The sequence below is a fragment of the Mauremys mutica genome, chromosome 8 (genome assembly GCF_020497125.1).
Source record: "Mauremys mutica isolate MM-2020 ecotype Southern chromosome 8, ASM2049712v1, whole genome shotgun sequence".
NCBI lineage: Eukaryota > Metazoa > Chordata > Testudines > Geoemydidae > Mauremys > Mauremys mutica.
In genome coordinates, this window is record NC_059079.1 from 52,777,719 (window position 1) to 52,793,927 (window position 16,209).

Sequence of the window (16,209 nt, forward strand, 5' to 3'; positions counted from 1 at the left end):
TTTTTAATCTGTTTTTTCAGATGGCTCAAAATTATAAGAAGAGCTGGGTGAAACCTCAGCTGTCTGCTGAGAAAAACAAACCAACCAAGAACAAAAACAGTCATATGTTCAACTGTCATAATATTTAGTGAATTTGGCATTAGGGGACCTAATACTCCCAACTCTCCAACGTTATAGTGACTATTTTTTGCCTGGAGCTCAGGAGGGAGATTTATCTAAGGAGCAGAGGACTGAAGTTATGTCTCTTTGGTTTTATACAGGTTCTAGCTGATTTACTACATGACCCTAAGCAAACTGTTTAACCTTTCTGGGCCTAAACTTACCATTGTCAAATGAAAATAATGTTCGCTTAGTTTAGTTTATAGGGATTTGGGGAAGCTTAATTAAAGTTTGTAATGCACTTCAGCATCCTGGGACCAAAAAAGACCTATGTGCAAAGTATTATAATTTGTGAGAATGGAAAATAGTTACATTCACTAGCTCATTTCGGTGGGATTATTTGCATGGGTTACTGCTACATAAGAACATAAGAATGGCCGTACCGGGTCAGACCAAAGGTCCATCTAGCCCAGTATCTGTCTACCGACAGTGGCCAATGCCAGGTGACCCAGAGGCAGTGAACCTAACAGTCAATGATCAAGTGATCTCTCTCCTGCCATCCATCTCCATCCTCTGACGAACAGAGGCTACTCAAAGTGAATAAAGGTTGCAGAATCTGATTATTACTATGTAGTGACATGCACAAGAAGCTATTCAAGAATCTGTGAAATACACTGCCACACAACTGAACAGCTGAGTTCTTTCCCATCTTTGCTGCGACAAGTTATTCCCGCTGTGTATTTGTATACAATTTTTCACTAATGCCATCATTGACTCATGGTTGCAGTGCTTCAGCTTTTAGAATAAAAGATAATTGTCCAGTTAAAATAACAGTCCTAGTCCATGTTTTGTCTACAATCACTCTAGAGAAGTGTCAGCAAATTGGTGTCAAAACAATATCAAAAGACAAACTAGCAGAAAAAAAGACCTTTCACCTAATCAGGACTAATAGCTGTAAATGCAAAGATGATTCTCAATGTACTCGGGGGGGGGGAGAGAGGGGGGAGAAGAGGAAGAGAAGAGAGGATATTTGAATTATCCAGCAATATAAGAATGATATATAGTGAATGGAATAAAATCCTAAAACAACCCCACAAACTGGATTCATGTTTTATACCCGCTGTCTACATAAAGTATGTATGCAGTGTAGTAACTGTGTTGGTTCCAGGATATTAGAGGCACAAGGTGGGGGCAATAGAAGAATTCTATGTGGCTTGAAAGCTTGTCTCTCACACCCATAGAAATTGGTCCAATAAAAGATATTACCTCACCCTCCTTGTCTCTCTATGTAAAGTATGAACGTTACTCCAAATATTCATTTATGCAGATGCCGACAATTTATAGAACTCTAACACGGCAAACGCCTCAAAAGCCATAAATGGTTCATAACTAAGGCTGTGTCTACACTAGCCCTTTTGTCAGTATAATTTGTGAAAACACACCCCTCAAGTGACATAAGTTACACTGACAGAAGCACCAGTGTGGACAGCACTATGTTGGCAGGAGATGCTCTCCTATCAACATAGCTACCGCCACTTGTTGCGGGTGGTTTAATTGTGCCAATGGGAGAGAACTCTCCCATTGGTGCAGAGCAGCAATGCAGGAGGTCTTACAGCGGCGTAACTGCATCAGTATAGTCATGCCGCTATAAGGTCTCTAGTGTAGACATGGCTTAACTCTTGTCTACAACCCCATTTCAGATATGCTGCCAGGAAACATGCAGGGTTAAAACACCAGGGCAGAATGAGATAGTTCAATTAAAAAGGTTTCAGATAAGAAGCCATCCTTTCCAACAAAATATTCTCAGTTCTACTAGGACCACATAGAAGTAAATTGCTAAGCAACAGCAACTGATTTTACATAGGGATCCAAACAATTGCAAATCAGGTTCAAAGTCCTGGTTTCATCGATATCCTATGTAAATCAGTGCCATAAGCCATACAATGTTTTTATGTCTCTGTGTAACAGCTGCCCATGAGCCTGATCCCAAGCTCACTGAAATCAATGGAAAGACTCTCTGACTTCAGTGGGCTTTGGATCAAGCCATGTGGACAATTCTTCTATTGCCCCCACCTTGTCCCTCTAATATCCTGGGACCAACTGCATACATACTTCATATAGACAGATTTACATTAGGTTAATGTTAGGTGGTAGAGGACATAAAAAAAAGTTAAATGGAGGCTGCACTTTGCAAATATATTACGTAGCAAGTTTTATGCTAACAAGGAGCTGATGTATGCCATGGCTGGGGATGTTACCATGCAACATGTATTCTTTTCTTTTGCTAAACGTTGTGCTTTTAGAATTGTACGGCAAACATTTTAATAAATAGACTATTCACAAAATAACACTGCAGAAGTGTATCAGGCAGGTAGAAAGATGTATTTTACTTCATTGTTCTCTCCTTGTCATTTGCCATTATCAGCGCTAGCCTCTGCTAGAGAAGAGAATGCACTTCAATTGACACATTTTCAGAGACCTTTGGTCAGAAGCCTATGTTAAATTAACTCTGAGCTCTCCGCCCATTTCCTGGTGAAAATGCCAAAAGGGTCCAAAGTCATCACCATAAGTGCCAATAGTTTAGTAGTCTCAGCAGAAAGACAAAATTCTGTGTAGATTAGGGATAGGCTATGGAGCCTGACCAACCATTTAATACACAGCAATAGTTCCTTCAAGTATGGGTAATTGATGAGGCACCATGGAAGAAACCATTGGACCTTTGCTACATCCATTCTTTTGATAAATAGAGGACATCAAACTCAATGGTTTTCAACCTGGTATGTCACATGCCCCAAACTTTTATGTTAATTGTACTAATTATATTGACTTTCACAGTCCACAGAACACTTATCTGCGATATTCTACCCACAAGCAACTGATTACATTGAGGTACCTTGTCTTTTTACCCCTTACTAGATAACAGAGATCCTTTGTCTAATAGTTAGCAAGAATTAAGTGAGTCCCTGGGTTCCATTCCCAAACCAATCAATGACCTCAAGTTAATTCACCTCTCTGTGCCTTGGTTTACCTGATTTATTGGTGGCTATAGTAATACTTGACTACTAGTAGGTGTTATGAGGCTTGTTTATAAAGTGCTTTGAGATCCTAAGTTGAAAGATTCTATAAGTGCAAAGTACCCTAATGGAAATGGCTACTTGTATGTAAAACAAATGTGACAAGAGGGATCCTTTGTACATAATTTAGTTCAGTGGGCCTGTCTTTTGTGTGTGTTCTCTGATTCCACTTACTTTGTTTGGTTATGGTCCCTGTTTATCCTTCTGTTTGACTTTGTGGGGAATTCCTAGTGTATTTGTGACATCACTGTCTGTTGTCATGGAGATTAATGTGGTGTCACATTCTTCATCTTTATATTGCTACCAGATCAATATTTTTGGTAATCAGAAACAGTTGTAAGTAAAATGCTGAGAAATGCAACAAATATCAGGTAAGATTACATACTTGCCTGCAAAACAATTGTTTCAGATTTTGGGGACCTCTGAGCCTTTATGTTTATTAAAAATAATTCTTCCAGACAAAACAAGCCCATCCTTTGAGGCATCTCTATTTTGGAAGAATTCTATTTTAAGTACAAAAATGTGGAAATAAGTCCAACACTGACATGTAACTGGAAATAAACGAATGGGTCTCGTTAAAAACTACACAACACATTTCATGTTTTGCCTCCAAAAAATTAGCAAACCTTTCCAATTTGGGAACTTAGGGAATTACTGTGTTTCCACTAGAAAATGGGGGGTGGGAGTTTCTGAACTAGTTAGCACTCGCCATCACTTAAAACACTGAATCAGATTGCTGGCTGACATACAACTCTGTCATCTCCATTACAGTTAACGTGTATTTCAGAGTAGAATTTATTATATGTATTTGAAGTAGTAAATGGAATCTATGCAACAAAACAGAGGCTACATCATTTCATACAGAATAGACAATTTAGTTACCAGCTGTAATACCTACAAGCAGGAAAGGGACTAGAACTTAGTGGGCCACAGCTATAAACACCTATAAAGGCAAGGTGTTATTCAACGCCTATTGAAATCAATGGGATTAGGGGACTAGACCCCTAGTCACCCTGAAAGGGGATGTTACAGAGTAAAACAACTGGGGTCCAATTCAGCAAGACACATAAGGCCATGTCTAACTTTAAATACATGAGTAACCCCATTGGCTTCAATGGCACTGCTCACGAGCTTGAAGTTAGGCATGTGCTTATGTGCCTCACTGAACTGTGGCACTGGAAATAAATAAATTCATGGGGAATAAATAATACAGGGGACCCCAAAAACTGCAATTATTTTAGTTCTTAAATCATATGTGGACTGGTAAGCACCTATATCTTTGCAATTCAATTATCTTTTGGAGGTACCATTGGAATATGGACCTTCCTGTCTGTCTGATGTGGAAGTTTGTCTTGGCTCCCTTGATACTGTTACCACACACACCTCCTTCTCCTTCTGTTTGTCCCTCTCCTTTTCCAATGTGAATGTATATGTGAACGGTTGCCACACAGCCTGAACATAGTGAAGTCAATTCAGATTTACTCAGACCAGGGCATTTAGACTTTCCCCAAAATTATATACAGCTGGAAACTCACCACCACATTGTAACAGATCTTTCACACTCCAGCACTGCTGGGGAGGTAGCACAGGGGACATACTCTCCATGAAGGTTCGACAAAGCCTGCTCATTGGCCTTTGGGGACTGTACAGGGGTGTTCCCCAGAAGCTTCAGGGCTGGTAGACAGGCCCTATGCCACCTCATACCCAGCCCCCAATGTACGCACCTGCCACAGGCAGAAAGTAGTGTGTCTTTTTGAGAGTTTGTCTACACAGGACAATTGACCATCATAGCTGCAGCAGAATAACTCTTCAACTATAGCTATTCCAGAATAACTCCCCACGTGGTCAAAATATCCTGAACAAAAATAGACTTTATCCTGGAATATTTACTCCACTTTTGAAGACAAATAATTATTCAAGAATAAAATTGCTTGTATTTCAGAACAGAATGCCTGCAGGGGGAGTTATTACAGAATAGTCAATGATACAATAGAGTGCCAAGCATGCTCAAGAAAAGAAAAACTAGCATTGACTTTCAGATTCGAGGTTGAGTCTGCAGTGTTGGCTGTTAGAAAAGACACTTTCCACTTGCAAACTCTGCACATTTGATCAGGAATCATTGACACAAAAGCATGTGCTGTCAGTATCTTTCAACAAGTATGTATGAACTTAATAAGAAAACAACACAATTTTAAAGTGTTCCTGACTAATTAAAACCTTCCACTCCCACCTCACAAAACCAAACATAGGACCTAAACCTCACTCGGGGCTTGTTCAAAAAAGTATGGGGCCCCTATGAAGCTATTCAATTGGGGGCCAGTTTGTAAGGGCCAACAGCCAGTGTAGGTCCTTCTCCCTTCAACCTACCTCAAATAGCTATACCATGCCAGATGAAAGAGGTTGTGGTAGGGAGATTTTTAGAAACAAAAATGACAGTTGCACACCTAACTATCATTTTTGTCTGAAAATCTCCTCTCTAAATCCCACATGGGGAGAATAAAGTATAAGCCTAAAATTGGGGGAAAGAAACTAGGCACACAAGCCCCTAATGGGCCCAGTTTATTCTCCATAGATTCAATCATCAGTACAAAGAGGTTGACTCCTCACACCAATCAACACTGGATCATCGACACTGATGAACAGCCTCTCTGTCCTTGGTGAAGCAGACCCCACTGCCCCAAAAAATATTCTAGGGGGCCCCTGCCATTGCAGAGATGGAAGCCTTGTCTGAAATAGCCTGGTTCTCAGTGAGGCCTAAACCCATAGCAAGTTTCAGATCCCAGTCTTTTGTTGTTGTTTTTTAATGCACTAGCCCAGTCTATGATTAGAATTATTAATTACTAGTAAATAGAAAAAGTGTGCAGGAAGGGGTTCACACTCTCAGAGCTCAAACAGCTGAAGGGATTTCACTCAAAACTTTTCAGACATATAAGGCAACTTTTGACATTTATAACCATGCACCCCTAACAAGTGAAATATTGAGGAATATACAACCATCTGAAAAATAGGGAAGCAAAATGGATACAGTTTTGTGCCCTCTGCTCTAATGTGCATCAACAGATGACCATTATAAATCAACAGCAATAGTAACGTTAGTAGATTTTTATATCTGTGTGTATGTGTACACACACACATATACATACATACATACACACGTGCACACAGAGAAAACAGGTCCACCACAGGAAGTTTGAAAACTATTGCTTAACCATTTAGCACATTACGTCTCTATATATTTCACAATGGGTTGTTTCATTAATCATTATTTAACTGTTAGTAAGCTGGAGGGAACAATTTACAGCAAACCTAAAAGAGAACACAGAAATGGTGAAGTCGTCATTCTCTGAGAGAGCGGATCTAGCCATCTTTGACCTACAAGGCCAACCTTGACAGACAAGTCTGTGTCCCCGGGGCTTGAAATTTTATGGTGGACAGGAGAGTTTATTTAACATTCTTAGAGCTTTCTGCTTTGATTTGCTGTGAGGATTGTTATGTATTTATGCCATTTTCATTTAAATTTATTGTATAAGCGCTCTCTATCTCAAAACAGATTACCACTCTAGAGTATAAGGATTTGTCTACACAGAGAAATTAATCTAGATTAAGACAGGGTGTGAATTTAAAGTGCATTAAATATTCCTGATCAGTGTCCTGTGTGGACACTCTTATTCTGGAATAAAAGTGCTTTATTCCAAATTTATTCCAAATTAAGATATTTCAGAATAAGGCACTCTGATTCCAGAATCCAAACAGGGAGTTGATCAAGAATAGCTATTTTGGAATAAACTCCCCCTGTAGATAAAACCAAAGAGAACAGCAAATGTCCTTCCAGAATTATTCACCTTTTCCTTCCGATTGTTAAAACTCAATTTTACTTAAGTAGTAATGCCTCTCTTTTTCTGATTAAAGTAAAATATTAAAGTATTTTATCCATAGCAGTGTAAGAGATCAAAAGGTCCATTACAATGGCCTAAAATAGTGGTTCTCAAACTTTTGCATTGGTGACCCCTTTCACACAGCAAGTCTCTGAGTGCAACCTCCCCTTATAAATTAAAAACACATTTTTAATATTAAACACTATCATAAATGATGGAGGAGAAGTGGGGTTTGAGGGTGGAGGCTGATGGCTCGCAACCCCCCACATAATAACCTTGTGACCCCCTGAAGGGTCATGACCCCCAGTTTGAGAATGCCTGGCCTAGAATATACATTTTTTGTAGGTCACCAGTAGTTTTATCAAGAGGTAGAAGCAGCAATAAACCAAGTTTGGTACACAATATGTCAGGGTCACAGATAAACAGTGCAGAATGGAACGCACAGCAAAAAATGGGGAGGGAAGTAGGTGTGGAGAGGGTGTTCCTAAATGTCTGCAACTAGGAACAATTCTAAATGCTCCCAAATCACTCTATATATTTTGATTATTTTTTTTTTGCCATCTTTCCCAGGTCCACAAAGCAATCACTCAGCCCCATGCACAAAGTTTAGACATTGTGATTTGTTTTCCAGCACTTGTTAGTGTTAGACATGTCAATTTAGGGACTGATACCCCACAGGCTGTACATATAGGATGAGATTTTATTAACATAAATAAATCTATATTTACAAATAATTGTTAGTGCCTCCTCCATCAATACACATTTAACCTTTCACCCTGGCTCAAAAGCACGGCAGTAACTTTCACAGTTTAGGTTTCCTTCTCTGATAGTGTAGTTGCTCTTGGAATTGGTCCCTATAAAAGATTTGCAAGGAGAAAGAAAATAAAGCCATCCTGCTACAAACTATAGAAAAGAAAATTTCTCTGATAAGGTGACTATTCCTAGCCTGAAGGATTAGGAATTGTGGGATCAGCAACCCACTGGATTACATGATCACGTGGCAACACATTAAAGTATCCCCATGTTTTAAAAATTTTCCTTCATGCTCATGATCTGACACACTCCTTTCTGTGTTCAGTTTTGTTTTAATATGCCAAAACAAGTATTTTTAGTATTAAAAATCGCTTGTACTGCTTCCTCGTTTCAAGTTGTAACAAGTACACTTTAAAACTATATAAAAACGATCCATCACATCTGTTAACTCCCCCCTCTGGCTAAGCTGACAAAATAAGTAGCAGTTTAAAACAAAATTAAAAAAAACAGACCAAGAATTAGTTGTATTGCTTACAGTTTCAATGCTACATCAGACCCCTCTGGGCTTGTACATCTCTCTTGCTTTCTAGGCAGGATCCTTTTTTTCATTGCTTGGATAGAGAAGTTTTCATTCGTAATAAATGGGTGGAGCTGAAGTGTCAGCTGATCTATTACAGCTGTCTCTGTCTTAAGGTAGTACTGAGGTGTAAGTAAGCAAAGAGCACTTTGGAGTAATACTGATGAACATTGTTTGATACTTTGCATGGAGATAAAATGCAAGGGGTGAAAGCACAGAGAGTCAGAGACATATCTCAGCACCAGGACAAATTTTAGTGATCAACAGTATGACATTAGAGTTATCACATTTAACAATTATCAAGTGTTAATTTCTTAATATACATATGCAAACAGCTAAAAAAACCTTTGGTGATTGATGGGCATGATCTGAGGTGAGACAGTCTTAAGGAAATGATGTCAAATACAAAAGGAGTGCCTCAAACTCTGGTGATATTGCCTCATTTCTTATGGAAAGAGTATTTGCAAGTGATAATTTGCAGATACTCATTCACAACACTGTTCATCTTTATAGATCATCTACATCACGGGTGGGCAAACTACGGCCCGTGGGCTGGATCCGGCCCGTCAGGGCTTTGGATCTGGCCCGCAGGACTTGCCCCCTGTGGCACTGTGGGCCCTGCACCACACAGAAGTGGCCAGCACAGAGTCCCTGTGTTCTCCGGGTTGAGGGGCAAAGGGCTCCGTGCATTGCCCTTGCCTCCAGGCACCGCCACCCACAACTCCCATTGGCCGGGAATGGGGAACCGTGGCCAATGGGAGCTTTTGGGGAGGTACCTGGAGGCGTGGCAAGGATAGCGCATGCAGAACCTGCCCTCACCCCCAGGGCCGCAGCGCTTCCTGGAGCAGTGCGGCATGGGGCCAGGCCAGACAGGCAGGGAGCCTGCCCTGGCCCCGGTGCGCGCCGCTGCCACCCCAGAGCCGCTTTAGGTAAGCAGCGCCAGGCCAGAGCCCGAACCCCTCCTGCACCCCAACTCCCTGCCCTGATCCCCTTCGTACACCCCACACCCTCCTGCACCCCAACCCCTGCCCTGAGCTCCCTGCTGCACCCTGCACCCCAACCCCCTGCCCTGAGCCCCCTGCCACACCCCACACCCCTCCTGCACTCCAACCCGCTGTCCTGAGCCCCCTCCCACAGTCCACACCTCTCCCGCACCCCTGCCCTGAGCCCCCTCCTGCACCCCAACCCCCTTCCCTGAGCCCCTCATACACCCAGCACCCCTCCTCTGCCCCAATCCCTTGCCCTGAGCCCCTTCCTGCACACCACACCCCCACACACACCTCGCACTCCCTCCCACACCCCAACCTCCTACTCTGCATACAATTTCCCCACCCAGATATGGCCCTTGGCCCAAAAAGTTTGCCCACCCCTGATCTATATTAAATAATTATTCTGTAGAACTCAAGGAAAACAAGAGTTTCTGTGCAAATGTTATTTTTAAAACTTTAGAGAATTTACTAGAAAACAATTTCTCTGCAGGCTTGTTGAAGGTTTGTTTGTTTTTTTGTTTTGGTGGTTGTTTGTTTTAAATCTGACCTATGGAATTCTTTATCAGGGACACAATTGTCTATCAAATATTAGTATGACTTTTCCACAAGAGGATGTAATGTTAGGGTGAGAATTTAGTAACTGCTAAGGTACCACAATGACAGCTACCCTAGGACTACAATAGATTGGAATTGCATAGCACAGGGATCTTATTTACACATAAACTTGCATTAAAATAACTAATTTGTTTTAAATCAGACCTTTTGTTACTTTGTGGCAAGTCTGTGTGGGGACACATTTCAAAATAAGTATCCTATTTTTATTATTATTTGTATTACCGTAGCACCTATCAGCCCTAGTCATGGACCAGGACCCCATTGTGCTAGGCACTGTACCAACAAAACAAAAATGGCCCTTGGCCCCAAAGAGTGAAATTTTTAGTAATTTACAGTATAGTTTTCAAGAACAGGTAAGCAACATAAGCACCTATGGGCAATGTCCCTTCAATTTTCAGTATAAGTTTCTCCAAATTCACACAGCATCCTTAAGTATTTCACTGTTTGCCAGTGTTCATGCAGGGACCTAAATTTTCTGACCCACAGCCTAGCCACAGGCTTTGGCCTTGGATCAAGCACTCACAAGATTTCTCAGACTTTGAGGACTGCCTCCAGACTCTCATGGCTACCGGCAACACAATTGGAAAAGACAGCTCTTGAAATCAGTCACATTAAATGAAGTGACATTTATGTGATGTCTTTTATCCATGTGGCCTAATTAAAGAGAGACAAATAAGGAGATGTGATCAGATAACAGGAAAGTCTCTGGGTTTTTTGAGATACTACACTAGAGCATTTATTACTTTCAAAAAGGAGTATTTGCTTAAAGCTCGAGTTTCGAAGCAAACACAAAGCTCCTATGCTTATTTACATATGAAAATTATTACTGTTTTACACAGTCAGTTTCCCATTGTCAGCTTTCCCTTGGCATGTATGCATTACAATGGGGTCTTATTAAGTAAACCACAGCAATCTCCTATAACTCCACTGGCTCCCTACTTGGTTTATAATTCAGGTCATAGTTATATCTTTAAGGAGGTGTTAAAAATATATTTATTTTTGCAGTATCACGGCCCTCAAAACCTCGTATTGTCTGGAGCACTCCCAGGTGGTATAGTAGTGCCTCTACAGGCATCATTTCTAGCCCTCAGAGTTTTCAGATGGGCTAAACACCCACAACTGAGGCCAGATTCTCAAGAGCTCAGCTCCTATTTAGGCACCAAAACAAAGAGCCAGGCTTTTAAGAGTGCTCACCCTGGTGGATGTTGAGCTTTTTCAAAAATCGAGCCAAGACTTTGATATGGGAGCTGCTGGCCCTTATTTAGATGCCTAAATAAGAGCTGAACTCCTTTGAAAACCTGGTCCCAAAGGGGTGAGGATAACAAAAAGAGGGTCTTAGTATTGGTGAATAAAAAATATGACCCCACTAAGCACAGGAAACTGAAGGGTACATTTTCATAAGCCAAAAATAAAAAAATGCACCCACATTCTCCATCTGAGGTGCACAGAAACGTACAAAATTAGCAACAACATTATTAAACAACATGCAGCAAATTAGCCACCACCTCCCTATCACAACCAAGTTTTCCCCAGTCTCGCATATCCCCAGGTGTCTGTGATATGATAGCGGTGCAAGGGAACTCGGGCAGCTATCTTTGAATTAGCTTTATGTCCCACCTGGAGGGAGACAGCCTGTAGGATTAAATGATTGTTCGTGCTCCTTGAAGAAGGGAAAGGTATAATAGCTTCTCTTTAAAGAACACATCTTAGGCCTTCACTCAGAAACAGTCACTTGACATGGATGGCCTCTCTGTTCATTGCCCCATGTCCTATCTTCCCATCCTTGAGGGATATTATAAAGAAAATTGCAGCAGGACAGCTCCAGCACCAGGTATGGTTTGGGTCCCTTTGCCTCCTTCTATGTAATTTTCGGCAGCAGGTGATGGTGGTTTTGGCTGGTGAGCTCCTTCAATAACACAGGGGAGAAGGTGTTTTGGGCACATCCATAGACCTCAGATGGTGTTTGATGGGGTTGCTCTTGAGTGGGTCTACTTTTCCCCCCACCCCGATCTGTGCCTAAAAGCTTGTCTTCATGGACAGTGCTGCAGCTCTTTAGTGAAGATGCTGCTATGCCGGCAGCATAGCACTGTCTACACAAGGGGTTAGGTGAGTATAAATATGTCACTATGGATTTTTCATACCTCTGGGTGATGTTGTTATACTGATATAGGCCTGTAATGTAGACCTGGCCTAAGATTGACATGGCAGAGCTAAGAGCCAGGCAGAGACAGAAACAGAGAACTCAGCAGTCTAAACACAACACCCTGTCTGGGGATTCAGATTTACTCAGAACACAAACTTAGTACCATTTCTGGCTATATTTCTTCCATGCAGCTTTATAGTCAGTAAACACCAAAACAAAGTTATAAATCAATAAACAAGGTAGTTCTTAGGATTCACCAGTGCTGCCTGTCCTGGTTTTCAGCCACAACGCCCAGATCTTGGTCCCCCCACAGGAATAACCCAGCCCTTCTCTAAAGTGCTGCATCTAAGTAGGGGGGAAATATCAGTTGTCACCTGTCTTTGCTGCTTTGTGATGCACAAAAAGTCTGAGAGGGTTTTATTTCTGTTATGAATGTTTTTTTCTTTTTAATGTATTAGAAATGTCAGGTCTTTTCTGCCTTACTTCTCCTACAAGACTGAAGAGCCAATAGATTTAGGTCAGGATAAACAGCAAGCTAAAGTGACCAGACTATCAAAATGACAAAGGACGCCCATTATACCCCCATACCCCAGTACAGAGCTCATTCCCCACACTCCTTGCCTCCTAAGCTCATGCTGCCACCAGCTGATCCCCACTACTGCCACCTAGTGATGCCAGTGCTGATGGCTGGGTGCTACTTCCTGTAGGTTAACTGGTGGTGCCAGTATAACCCAATGGACGGTATATGCTGTGAGTCCTGTTTTGTGCCCAATCCACATAGAGGATATGGGGCTGTTACAGCTCCAGGTTTGGGAGCTTAGCTCTTTTAGTTCAAGCCATAGAGACTCATGTTTTTAGCCATGGAGGTGAGGTGACAGTATTGACAAAGATGGAAATTGTCCCAGCAGGCACAAACTTTGGTGATGATACTGGCTGTACTATTGTAGTTGCTCTCTCTGAGAGCTGAGAAGAATGGCCTCCCAGAGCCTGCAGCAGCAGTCCTGCTAGTGGGGAGGACTATGAGGAGCTGCTAAACATAACACAGGTCACTTAAATGTCTCACTTTAAGGCTCCAAATATCCGGAATGGACCACTGGAAAAGTCAGGACATCTAACTGCTTATCCAAGGAAAGGAACCTGATTGTGTGAGGAAGGGATACATTTCAGATTGTTTAGAGGCCTTTGGGTTTGGTTTCTCTTGTTTAACACAAATGTCTAAACAAAGAGATGGAAGAAAAGAGCACTCTTTGTGTTTCAATCTTTAACACACACACACACAGAGCCATTCAGTTAAGGGTTGACCGAGCTCCTAATCTAAATCTCTGGTCTCCATGAGGAAACAAGACTTGACAGACCTGATATTCCCAAGGTAAAAATACAGCTCTTTTTCCAGGAAAAAAGCATCAGAACAAAAAAACCAAACCCTTTCAGTCCTTTTTATAGATCATACAGAATAAAAAACAGACACAAACCCAACACTGCACCTCTTTAGAATCACCTCTACTGAGGCCCACACACTATTTAGATATAAATTGCATAGCCTACAGCGGTCCAGTTAAATCCCCACCTCCAGCCGCATTCCCAAGTAGCAGCAGTTGTCAAAAGCACCTCTTATCATCTGCACTTGGCAGAACACGTTGCATTTCTTACTTTGGGATGCAGACATCACCAGGGTTATCCCTATCTTAATCACCTGCAATTACTCTTCTTGGTATCAAACCTTCAGATCCATCAGAAGATGCAGCGGATTCATAATGAGTCAGACTGTTTGTTAAGTAGCATTTCTTACAGAAAGGGGGATGCTGGTTACAGGTTGATTTCTGAGTGTTTTGTTTTGACCTGCAAAGCCCTAAATGATTTGTATTGCTGGTTATGTGAAAGATTGGGTCTCTTTATGTATTACCAACTCATTGGCGGTCATCTGAGGAGCACCAGCTTCCAGCCCCACTTTGGTTTGGAACTTTTTTTCTCTCCTGAGTGTGGCAGCCCAGAACTCAATTTCATGACATGCTTTTTCTCTTTTCCTTGACTTTCCAAGGGTGGGGTGGATTGCTGGGTTTGATGATGGAAAGATTAAAGTGTGAGATGGGAGGCTGGAATGGGATAAAAAGTTTGGGGGTGTGCAGAGGTCTCAGGAGGTTCTTTATCTCTTTATCATCTATAGGCATTGCCTTCTTCCTTAGGAGCCCTGGATTTTGTGTTTGTTTTGGGGGTGTTTTTTGTTTGTTTGTTTTTTAATGTGGCCCAGATTCTCTGGTTTGAACAAGTTGCACGTGTTGCCAAACCAAGAGACCCCTTGCTCCCTGGCAACATCCCTCATGCCAGGGGCCCTGAAGGAGGGGTATCATCCCTGAAGGAGGCTGTATCTACCAAGGGAGGCCCAGAACAGCCTTAGCAAGTATATAAGGAATTGACTCACATGCTCAAAGTTACATATGTGCTTAATTTACAGTACTACTTCAGGGCCTAAATTTTGCTTCTTGCTTGTGCCTCAGAGTTCTAGTTTCCAGCTTGTTCCTCTCAGCCAGTGTGTCAGTCACCTCCTCCAACAAGGGAAAATTGAAAAGCCTGACATTTCCTGTTGGCTACTTCCCCCTTTCCCAATCTCTCTCTCGCATACATATGGCTTTTCTCACCATTTAAAAAATAGACATCTATCATTTAGGGGGTTTGTTTTGAATGAAGGACATGATCTAGTGCAGTTGGGCTGGGACGGCTTGTTTACCTGCAGCATCCGCAGGTTCAGCTGATCGCAGCTCCCACTGGCCACGGTTCACCATTCCAAGACAATGGGGGCTGCGAGAAGCAGTGTGAGCCGAGGGATGTGCTGGCTGCTGCTTCCTGCAGTCCCCATTAGGATTTTTCTGAATTCTGGGAGAAGTGGGACTCCAGTATTCAAAAACTGCCCTTATCCTAGCAGTCTGTCTTGGAGAAACCCATCTTTTTCTATTCTTCCTCCCATCTGTTTGATGGCTTTTTCATGATTGTGGCCATGTCAGCCATGGCACTTGATGAACTGACAGACATAGACACACTGAATGGCATGAGATTATGGATGCAGCCCTGAGAGCCAGAAGAATCACAAACAGAAGAGCCTGAGGTGCAGCAGGTCTGGTGAAACCTTCAAATGAAGAATGGAGCTAGTCTTACACAACCACATGTTCCTAGTGCTGTTACACTTGACTCCCTCCTTCAATCCCTTCTGTTGTGTGCTACACCCACATTTGGTGTTGTCTTTAGCTAGATTGTAAGAGCTTTTTGTTGTGTATTTGGTTGTTGTGGTAATAGAATCTTGTGTTGCTAAGGCAACTGAGTTAGATTATTAGGGGATAGCCCAGCCAGTTTTGGCTGGCTGTTGGTTAGTTCTGTGTGTGGCAATAAATGGCTGCTTCAAGGTTTACAGCTCTCTGTGTCTCCAGTGATTTCTTCCTAAAACTGTTGCCCCCAAGGATATAACACTTTTGGGAATGGACTGTCTTTTACTTCACACAATAGGGCCCTGATCTTGAGTGGTGCCTCAGATTACTACTGTACTACAAAATAACAAGATCAAGGCCATAGGCCAGGGACATGACCACATATGGGTACTATCAGAGCACTTCTCTGTGCACTGCTTCCTTTGAGCACCATGGACTCTGACGAACAGCAACCATCTGTCCAACCAATGAGAGGCGCTCATGGTAGGCAGGGATGTGATATGTCCTCTCTCTGCAGCAGTGGGCCTGGATTCCTACCTCTTTCCACCTCAGAGACTCTCACTATGATTTCCAACCATAGGTAAAAATACATAATTTGCCCCTAGTTTATACACTTGGCAGCAAACACGAATACTGCTGCAGCTACTAAAGTCAAAGGAAACCCCTGAACAATAGTAATTTCATGAGATATCCCTACTCCATTGTCTCCCTCTCTTATCCCCCAGTGCCATATTTGCAATGCAGCTAGAAACAGAACAAGAATAGAAGCATTGGGCCACTCCAACCTATCACTTTTGTAGATATAAATCAAAATATAAGAAAAACACTGATTATTGAAAGGGCAGTTTAGCCGCTGAGATTCTCAGTTGCCAGCTTGCCTGCTTTGG

The 16,209-nt window shown here is 42.1% G+C and overlaps 1 protein-coding gene across 2 annotated transcripts in view; it reads right to left on the reverse strand.

The window, feature by feature from the left end:
* Positions 1 to 15,367, reverse strand: part of PLA2G4A (phospholipase A2 group IVA) — a 140,672-nt gene extending 125,305 nt beyond the window's left edge. Inside the window, exon 1 of one of the 2 annotated variants that reach the window (XM_045026143.1) lies at positions 15,276 to 15,367. The gene's annotated coding sequence lies outside the window, so the exon portion shown is untranslated. Of the gene's footprint in view, positions 1 to 8,313; positions 8,482 to 15,275 lie in introns of those variants that run through there. The other variant, XM_045026142.1, reaches the window with a different exon arrangement.
* Positions 15,368 to 16,209: the final 842 nt, after the last annotated feature.